Source organism: Sceloporus occidentalis, unplaced genomic scaffold (assembly GCF_023333645.1).
Source record: "Sceloporus occidentalis isolate IW3139 unplaced genomic scaffold, rSceOcc1.0.p SCAF_4, whole genome shotgun sequence".
Classification (NCBI taxonomy): domain Eukaryota; kingdom Metazoa; phylum Chordata; class Lepidosauria; order Squamata; family Phrynosomatidae; genus Sceloporus; species Sceloporus occidentalis.
This window is the reverse complement of record NW_028316984.1, coordinates 91953501-91963719: the sequence shown is the minus strand read 5'-3', so window position 1 is coordinate 91963719 and position 10219 is coordinate 91953501.

Genomic DNA, 10219 nt, shown 5'->3' with positions numbered 1-10219 from the left:
GATCAAAATTAATGGTGACAAATTGGATTATATTCATATTCAGAGAGGTACTCGTAAAGGATGTCCACTATTCCCTCTTTTATTTCTTCTAATTATTGAATTATTGATTAAGGAGATAAATTTGGATACAAAAATTCAAGGATTAAGAATAAAAAAATCTTCCATCAAGATAAGGGCATTTGCGGATGATGTCGTCATTATTGCAGAGAACCCTCTTTCAAGTACAGGCAGAATCATGGAGGTATTGGATAAATTTGGTGGGCTAACAGGCTGTACACTCAATAAGAGCAAATCCAATATTATGACAAAAAACCTAAACAAGAAAGATGAGATCAAGTTTGGAGAACTAGCAGGTATTAACATTACTAATAAAGTTAAATATTTAGGTATAAATATCACGAAAAATCAACAGAATTATTTGGAAAGATATTTAAAAAGATTTGATTCAATGGAATAAATTGAACATATCACTTCTAGGTAGAATCTCTACTATTAAGCTAAACGTTCTGCCAAGGATTTTGTTTCTCTTCCAATCGATTCCCATCATATCTTCAGACAAAATTTTTAAAGACTGGAATAAGGACATTTCAAATTTCATCTGGAGGGGGAGAAAACCAAGGATTAAGATAAAGAGTCTACAAGACTCCAAAGATAGAGGAGGCCTAGATTTACCAAACTTTATCATGAGACGTGTGGATTACTTTGGTTAAAAGTTTGGGTATCTTTGGAGAATAAATCTCTACTAGAATTAGAGGGGAATGATTTAAACCTAGGGTGGCATGCTTACCTTGCATATGAGAAACCTAATTATAAAATTTTTTTACAAACCATTGCATTAGAAAACCTTTATTTAAAACCTGGAAAAAATACAAAAAAATTATTCTCCCTAAAATCTATGGTTGGGTCTCCCCCCAAGAAGCCTTTCATAGGAAAGAAATGAACAAGGGAACTAATTGGATTAGATATGAAGATATGTGGCAAATAGAAAATGGCAGAGTAGCTCTAAAAACAAGAGATCAACTAATGAGGGATGGAACTTAAATTGGTTTGCATATAGACAGTTGTTCGAAAGATTCAAAATAGACTCCAAATTATTGGACTTTGATTTAGATATAAAAAATTCTGAGCTGAGTAAAATTATGATCTTAGAGAAGGAAAAGCTGATTGGTAAATTCTATGCGGCACTCCTAAATTTGGAAATGGAGAGTGAAATCATTAAAGATCAGATGTTAAAGCGGGCTTGCTGTTGTGGTCATCCTATCCAGTTATTACAATGGGAAAAAACATGGAAAGATGTTAGAAAATTGACGGTTTCCCCAAATATTAGGGAAAACTTCTACAAGATGTTTTATTTTTGGCACCTCTCCCCCTGTAAATTGGCAAAAATCTACAAAACGAGAAAAGAGATGTGTTGGAAATGCAAGAACATAAAAGGTACCATCTTCCATTGTTGGTGGGTGTGTAGCAAAGCCAAATCATTCTGGAGTAAGATAAATAATCTAATTAATGGAATAATGGGAACAAACTTGACTCTGAAACTGGAACTGTACCTATTGGGCATATTAGGAAATGAGGTGAAAAAAGAGGAGGAGAAAATTATTTTTTACATGATATCCTTAGCACGGATATGCTTTGCCCAGAACTGGAAAAACGAACAACCACCATCAAAAGAAGATTGGTTAATGAAACTTTATGAAAGTATGGGTATGGATATTCTAACTCCTGCTTTGAGAAATGATTTTGATACAAAAATACTAGACCAATGGAGGAAAATGATTAAGTTTTTTGAATTGGAATGTGGTAAAATAGCAGTTATCAAATTTTACTCAGTATAAACTCTATGTCCTTCTCCTTTAAGGTGGATCGGGGGGAAAAGGTAAAACCATTCGATAGTGAGTCCTAATTAAGAAGACTAAATGTTTCTATTTGCAAACAAGATAGCCATTTATTGACAACTCTTAGACAAAGCTGGTAGGTAGGAAATCGGTGTGCAAGGTGGTTATGGAAGAATGAAGGTATCAGTCAAAGAGGTACGAAACTAGAGTTTATAGAATTATAAGTCAGTGAGGATAGAGTAAGTGGATATAGAATGATGGTATGTTGTGAGCATGTAGTGTTTGATAGTAAGTAAGATTTAAAAATTTATGTTTTTGTTTTCTTTTTTGGGTGTGTTCATGTTTTTAATTTGACAACTATATTTTTGTTTTTGTTTTTCAATAAAGGTTTATAAAAAAATAAAATAAATAAAAGTAGTGAAATCCCTCGGTGTGTTCTAATCATAATTTAACTTCAGTAAGGGGCTTGACAGATCAGGGCCACAACCTCACACTGTGGGCCTGATCCGGCCTTTTGCGGATGCAAAAAGGAGCTTCAAAAAGTGGCTCCTTTTTGCGCCCTTGAAAGAGTGCCATAGCTATATGGTGCTCCTTCAGCGCGGCATCATCTGGCCACAGTAGTGGAGTGGTGTGCAGCATCAGGGCGCCCTGGGGGCGGAGTTGGGTGTGTGTCGTGACGATGCTGCGCCCCGACTCTGCCCCTAGGCTGGCCTTTCTGGCTGGTCTGTAAAGGTCCTAAGTCTGATTATTGCAAATTTACAGGTAGCTTTTTATTTGTAAGTAGATATTTCCAAGCTCTGGATCTAGTGCTAAGCATATGGATGTCAGGAGGACTTCCTTCCTTTCTCCCCTCCAGCCTGCCCAGGTGGTGAAAACTTCCTTCAGATGTCTATGCAGCCAGGGGCCAGTAAATGGAGGGGAGCGGGATTAGTTCATACCTCTTCCATTATTAAAAACAGCATTTGATTTTTTCCACAGAATCCACACTGTCACCTATGCCAAAATAAACTGGGTTCCACAATCTACAAAAATTAAGCATATTTGTGTATGCCTGACTGTGTTTTGCCTATTTTATCTACGTTGGTTGCTCATAGTTAGTGAGAGGAAGGAGTTCTACAGAACATTATTGGTCTGGGTATGTGGTTATGCACTTCCTCTATCTTTTGAGATGTCACTAATTTTTGAACCAAAGAACCAGGGACTCCACAGAAAACAAATCTGGAAGTCCCATTGACCAGTTACAGTGAAACTATGTATGTGTGTAAGGAAAGAACTGGCAAAACCACCTCTGAGTATGCCTTGCCTAAGAAAACCTTATGAAATAAATGAGGTCGCCATAAGTTGACAGGCAACTTGAAGACACACACACATGGAGTAGGGGCAGATTTTGATCCAGCCTTACTGGGGGTTGGGCAGAACAAATCTATCTCCCCCCCCTTTCCCCCCTCCATTCTACCATTATGATCAAAGTCATCATTACTAAAATAATTTCCTTTGCCATGGTTCTCTTTAACACATCTCCTAGCACTCCTGCTTCTGAAATGCTCCCCTTATCTCAATTTGAAGCTGGCAGCTGTGAATGAACTTTTTGGAGGACGGGGACTGAAGTGGACATTAAATTTTGCAACTGTTGTAAAATATCTTCCCTTGGCTACAGTATATAAATAGGAAGCGGTTTTCTAGACAGTTTTTTATCATTGATGTCAAAAACAGGAAGTTGCCAGCAGACGTTGTCAAGTGTTCCTAAACCAAGCATTTTATGTTCACCATCCTCTCAGTTGGTGCTTCTCCTTCCTGCCATCAAGAATTAAATTATTGTGCCCCATTACACTGGCACCTGGAAGACTGGCTCTCAATCTTTACGACTTCAGATGTTTTGGAGTCCAACTTTCAGAAGTCTCAGCCATCATAGCCATTGGTCAGTTAGTAGAGAATAACCCCCCCCCCCAATCCTTTACCAAGGAAAGATGTGTTCTTTACATAAATGGTACAAGTAAATTTCCCTACGTTTGGTAATTGCGCATATTTTTTCCATTTCTGTTAGGCTGCATCTGCACTGCAAAAATAATCAATTTTGAGACCACTTTAACTGTCATGGATGAATGCTATGGAATTCTGGGATTTGCAGTTTTCTGAGAAATTTAGCCTTCTCTGCCAGAGAGTTCAGGCGCCACAGCAAACTACTAACTAACCAATGGCTACGGTGGCTGAGACAGCTGGAAGATGGACTCCAAAACATCTGGTGTCAAACTGGGTTGTTTCTGCAATGTTTCTGCAGCCTCAGCCATAAGAAGAGAAGGGGAAATAACTGTGGTGAAACATTATTGTGATGTCTAATCTTTTATTGGGCATTGACCAACACTTCATGCCCATCTGCATCATATTGGTTTTTTATTGTTTGTGTTTATATGCTTCCATTCATATTTGTGTTATTTACTACAACGTATTTAAAGTACAATATTTTGCTTTCAGTTTCTGCACAGAGAAATGCATAAAATACCCAGCCAGCTATATTGTTCTTGCTCTTTTTTTTTCTAATTTCAAAACTTGGTCTATCATGAATAGTTCACATCTGGAAACTGTGGCTGCTCACTATTAGAGCACTATGGGCTTTACATTAAAGTTTCCTGATCTTTAGCTTGTTTAGCCCTTCTTTACCTCTGCACCTACCTCTGGACATGGGTGGTAGCTGACCAAAGTACAGCAACTTGGTAAACATGTTTGACCATGTGGTTATCCCACATGTTCACTGTGTCAGTTTAGTTATTAAGCCACATAGACTTAAAAGGCAAGAAGCCTGGACCTGCATTACTATCTGATGTACAGAAGGTGGCATGAGCACTTTTCCAGACATTTGGAAAGAAAATCTGATGGTCCTTCTGGTTTCTTGGCCAAGGCAAGGCCATCAGTCAGCATCCAATAAAGAACTTTTAGTATAGAGATAAAGCTAAAGCAGATTATGTTATTCCTCTTCTTCTCTAAAGTAACTGGTTGAACTGTGCATGGAACAACTGCTTCCGCAGCTGCCAAGAACAAAGGCTTCTAAAGAAATAAGTGGAATATTGATTAATCCTCATGCTACTGTATTGAAAGACAGCTGTGTTAGTCTGTTTTAACATATAAAAAAACATAAAGGAATCCAGTTGCATCTTTGAGACTAATTGGAAATAATAAATTTATAGCATAGTATTTGATTAAACTGTGGAAACACGATGCAAAAAAATCATGTGCCACAAGCTAACTTTTTTTTAAAGCAAGTAATAATTTATAGATCAGTGCCATGAATTGGAAGGATTATGGGGGCCTGCATCCAATTACTAATCCAAACTAGAATAAATGATATTTGCATAAGAATAGATTTACTTCAGTAATAGATTGAATGGGTCAAATCTAGTTGAGACTAACAGATTTAGCTGTTTAGGTGGGAATTGCATGGTCCTCCAGATCTTGTTGGACTGTAACTCCCAGCATCTCTTACCTTGGGCTAGGATGCTGCAAATTGTAACCCAACAACATCTGGAGGGATGTACAATTCTCACCCCTGGATTTAGGTTTAAGAATTTAAAACTATACTATGGCTGCCTTTTCTACAAGGAGCAAAGTCTTCAGGGTTATTTTTCCTGTTTTTGATTTGTTGTGCATGTAATTTTTATGCATTTTTTAAAATTAACATTGAAATATTAAGGCACTCCTGTGTGGTCATTTTGTACGCTTTTTTGGAAGGGTCTGCTGAAAAAGGAGTATCAGGATTTTATACACTAATGAACACAATGAAAATAATGGTAAAATGAAGTGCTCTGTGGACAGCTCCAAAAAAATAACTTGGCTAAACTCTGCCAAAGTCTCTTCATATGAGAATCCTCTTTGCCCTTGCTCCTTTAAAAAAAAAAATTAAAAAATAAAGTTTTCATCCTGTTTTTTACAATTGTTTCTGTATGGAGCAGTTTGAGCTCTTGCTTTCCTCTGGTTTGAGGGGAAAAAGAATCCAGTTTTGCTTTGAACAGGAAACCCTGGTAACAGCCTAATGTTGGCTGAACATGAATTCTTTCCTTATTTAAAACAAAACAAAACAAAATTAGTAAAAGGAAGTGAAACTTTGTTACTGCACTTGGCTGAAGATGGCTTTGAACAGTGTGGACAATCTATTCAAAATGCAAGCCAGTGAGCGGCAATACTGTAAAGGTCTGTTGGCTGTGAGAGGCAAGTCCATTGGCTCGAATCAAACCAACTCAGTAGACTTTCATACCACTTTATGTTGTCCCTAGGAAAAGGTGAAAGGAGGCTCCATAGTGTTTGGCTGAAGCTGCACAGCAGAAATAACAGTTTGACACTGCTTTAACTGCCATGGCTCCATGCTATGGAATCCTGGGATTGGTAGTTTGTTGTGGCAGCAGGGCTCTCTGATTGAGAAATCTAAACATAGCAAAACTACAAATCCCATATTTCCATAGTGTGGGGCCATGGCAGTGTCAAAGCCCAATTCTACTCATGTTTACAGAGAAATACATGCCATTGATTACAATGCAACACAATAGTAATTGCACTTACATTGCACTCATTTGAAAGTAGCCTTGGGGCTGCTGAATTATGTAATATACATCTACGACATCTTTTTTGTTTGCCTAAGGGAGAGGTGGGGAAGCCTTATTCATAAGAAAACATACTAACCACTACAAGTAGTGCAGTATGGTTGGATGGCACACTGCTGTCCCATTGTTAGTATCTAATAAAAGTATTATTACATTATTGACCCATGGACATTTTTTGCATGAATTTTTATCTGCTTTGGAAAATACCAAAATTAGCAGTGGAGAAGGTAAACCTAGAACAAACAAGTGTGGGCAGAAGGTAGACCTGGGTCTGCTAGTAGATTGGCAAGTACAGAATTGACATGTCTCCCATTCCATCCAAATTTCTACTATAGAAATGAATGAAGCTTACAATTCAGTTTTAATTTGTGCAGCCTAAGGATGTAGTCAGAATCCTTGGAGTGGTGAAACCCTCCACGTGTCCTAGACCCTTGCCCATCCTGACTAACTAAATGGGCCAGAGGAGGACTAGCTGAGTGAGTAAATGAAATAATGCCTCTTTACAACAGCCATTGCCCCCATGCCATCTTCTGACAAAATCATGGATCTGCTGCAGTTTATTTAGCCGCAATACTATTCTGTGCAGAAGAGACAAGACTTTGTGCTACAACTGCTGGGTGTTTCTCCCTGTCACATGAACCCTGGTAAGCTATCTCAAATGCACAATGTGATCTTCTGTCACATTAGATATATTTCTTTATAAAGTATCACTGTGATAACTGTAGTACACCCCCAGCACCACCACTTCAAAGGTAAAGCTGCCTAGTTTGGGTCCGATTTGTCTGATCTCGCACCTAAATATATCTGCAGCCCTGACAGTATAGAAATCTGCAGGACTCACTATTGCACTGTTTTTATAAAGGAGGTTGCAAGCTTCACACTGAGGGTTGGGTTTTGTTTTTGTTTTTCCCATTTTCAAATGGAGAACCAGATCTTGCACCTCTTCTTTTATTGCCTTTTTGTTGAACCTTTGCTGCCAAGCCTGTTTGTGTGTATGCATTTTCAGACTGCATGCTTTTTAGCAGGCTGGCTTATTTTTGTTGTTGTTTTACTTATAAAGTGACATGAACATTGATGGCACTATAAAAAATAAATGATAATCATTCATGCAGCTCCATCCTTAGTGCAGCGTAACTGCCTTATATTATTGAGTCCAACCCTTGGTCCCTCCAGCCCAGTGTTGTCAACTCTGATCAGCAGCAGTTCTGCAGTTTCAAACAGGCCTCTTTCACAGCCTCAGCTAGAGTTCCCTTTGTGGTCTTCCATCCAAGTACTAGCCTGGCCTGACCCTGCTTCGCTTCCCAAAATCAGATGAGATTGGCTTTGTTGAAGCAGTATGATGATGAACGTACTGCTTTAAAATAATTTTTTTAATGATTAAAGCAACTCAATTATTTCTGATTGTTTCCCTCTTTCACAAGCAAGTAAATGTGTAATCGCACAGGGTTGCATGTGACACTCCACATCTGTTCAAGTGAGTGTTGTATGTCTTACTCTAAATAGCTGCACTTACTTTTGAGAGAGGAAGCTGGTCTCTTTGTACAGCTTCCTTTCAGAGAAACAAAGCACTTTCCAAGCTGGTTTTTTTTTTAAGACTCTGGTGTGGGTGGATGCTGAAAGGCAAGAGTATCAAGATATTTAGAATGGTCTTTTCAGACATTATACTTCTAAGGGTTACTTGGGTTAGTCATACAGATTGTCCTAAACAAAGCAAGGATATGGGAAACATGCTAACCTCCAAACATTCAGGGGTAGCTGTGTTAGCCATTTAACAAATACAAACAAAAATCCATCACTGGCTAACAGAAATGCACAATATACTTGTTGCAAGCTTTTGAAGCTCCATGGGCTTCTTCATCAGGCAAGATGTTACAAATCAAACAGGAGAGGAAAAAACCATTGGAGATGTTAGTCAGATGCCTGCATGTTATTTCAATCCTTAGTAAAGATGTTATGATGGAGAGGATATATTTTGCAGGCAGGCTCCTCCTCCTTCTGGTCATGCAATAGGGAGATTTTCAAAGTCCAGGAAATTTAAAGTTCATTTGCACCTCAACAGGGACCCCTCTTTTGCAATCAAAGAGGCCTGTGACCGGAATGGAGACATATTGGATTGCAAAAGAGGGGTCCCTGTTGAGATTCAAATGGACTTTAAATGGACTCTGTTTAAAGACCTCCAATGGAGGAGACTCCACTACAATCCGAGGAAGAGTGTTCCACTGCCTGACAGCCCTTACTGTCAGGAAGTTCCTCCTGATGTTGAGGTGGAATCTCTTTTCCTGCAGCTTGCATCCATTGTTCCGGGTCCTAGTCTCCGGAGCAGCAGAAAATAAGCTAGCTCCCTTCTCAATATGACATCCCTTCAAGTATTTAAACAGGGCTATCATATCACCCATTAACCTTCTCTTCTCCAGGCTAAACATCCCCAGCTGCCTAAGTCGTTCCTCATAAGGCATGGTTTCCAGACCCTTCACCATTTTGGTGGCTCTTCTCTGGACATACTCCAGGTTGCCAGTATCCCTCTTGAATTGTGATGCCCAAAACTGGACACAATTTTCCAGCTGAGGCCTGACCAAAGCAGAACAGAGTGGTACTATTACTTACCTCAGTCTATACCATCGATGAAGCCTGGAACTGCATTGACTTTTTAGCCGCCACATCACACTGTTAACTCATGTTCAGCTTTTGGTCTACTAGGACTCCTGTTCACATGTAGTGTTGTCAAGCAAGGTATCACTCATCTTATATCTGTGCATTTATCTGTGATTCCACTTTAATTGCTGTGGCTGCATCCTGTGGAATTCTGGGGCTTGTAGTTTCACCAGAAAAGCTTCCTGGCTGAGAATTCTGAATACAGCCCTCTTCCCTAAACTACAAGCCCCAGAATTCCACAGGATGTAACCATGGCAATTAAAGTGGACTCAATACGCTGTAATTGCCCAGTGTGAAAGGGCTTCTGATCCCATGCTGTGTAGACCTTTCCAGCATTTTTAATTATGGCTGGAAATTTATTGGTAGCCTGTTATATCATAGAAGAGTCACATTCTGCCTATATAATGGCATTCTGAACCAGGTATTGTTTAATGCTGAGGTAAGAATCTGAATGGTGATAGACACCAATGTTGTCAAATGTTCACACTTGTCTTAGTTGGAAAACCCATCTCTCTTATGGTTTTACTTATGGTCACTTTCCAGAAATAGAGTATTTTGATTTTCATTAGCTTTGTCAGGAAGAGGCAATGAATCATTGTATTCACATGGTTTTACTTTGCTCATTATTGCTGATCATGAGCCAGCAACATTTGGAGGTGAAGAGAATTAATTGCAGGGGAAAGGAAGGAAATCAATGATCTAAGGATCCAGCAAAATATTGTTACATCTCATTTCTCTGAGCAGAGAATACAAAGGTGCAGAATTCAGCCAGTTTGAACTTCCTTTGAAAGTGGGTTGCTTTATGATATCATGAGCATACAAGTTCAACAGAAGGCATGGCTTAAAACACTCAAAAAGCATGATTGTTGTTCTCACATCGGATTATCTAGAGAAACAGTTAGAACTCCATGCAAAGGAATCTTGTAGCATCTTTGAGACTGGGGTCCAGAACACACTGCAGAAATAATCCAGTGTGAGAATGCTTTAACTGCCCTGGCTCAATGCTAGGGAGTCTTGGGAACAGTAGTTTTCTGAGACATTTAGCCTTCTCTGTCAGAGAGCTCTGGTGCCACAATAAACAACCATTCCCAGGATTCCCTAGCACTGAGCCAGGGCACTTAAAGCAGTCTCAAACTGAATTAT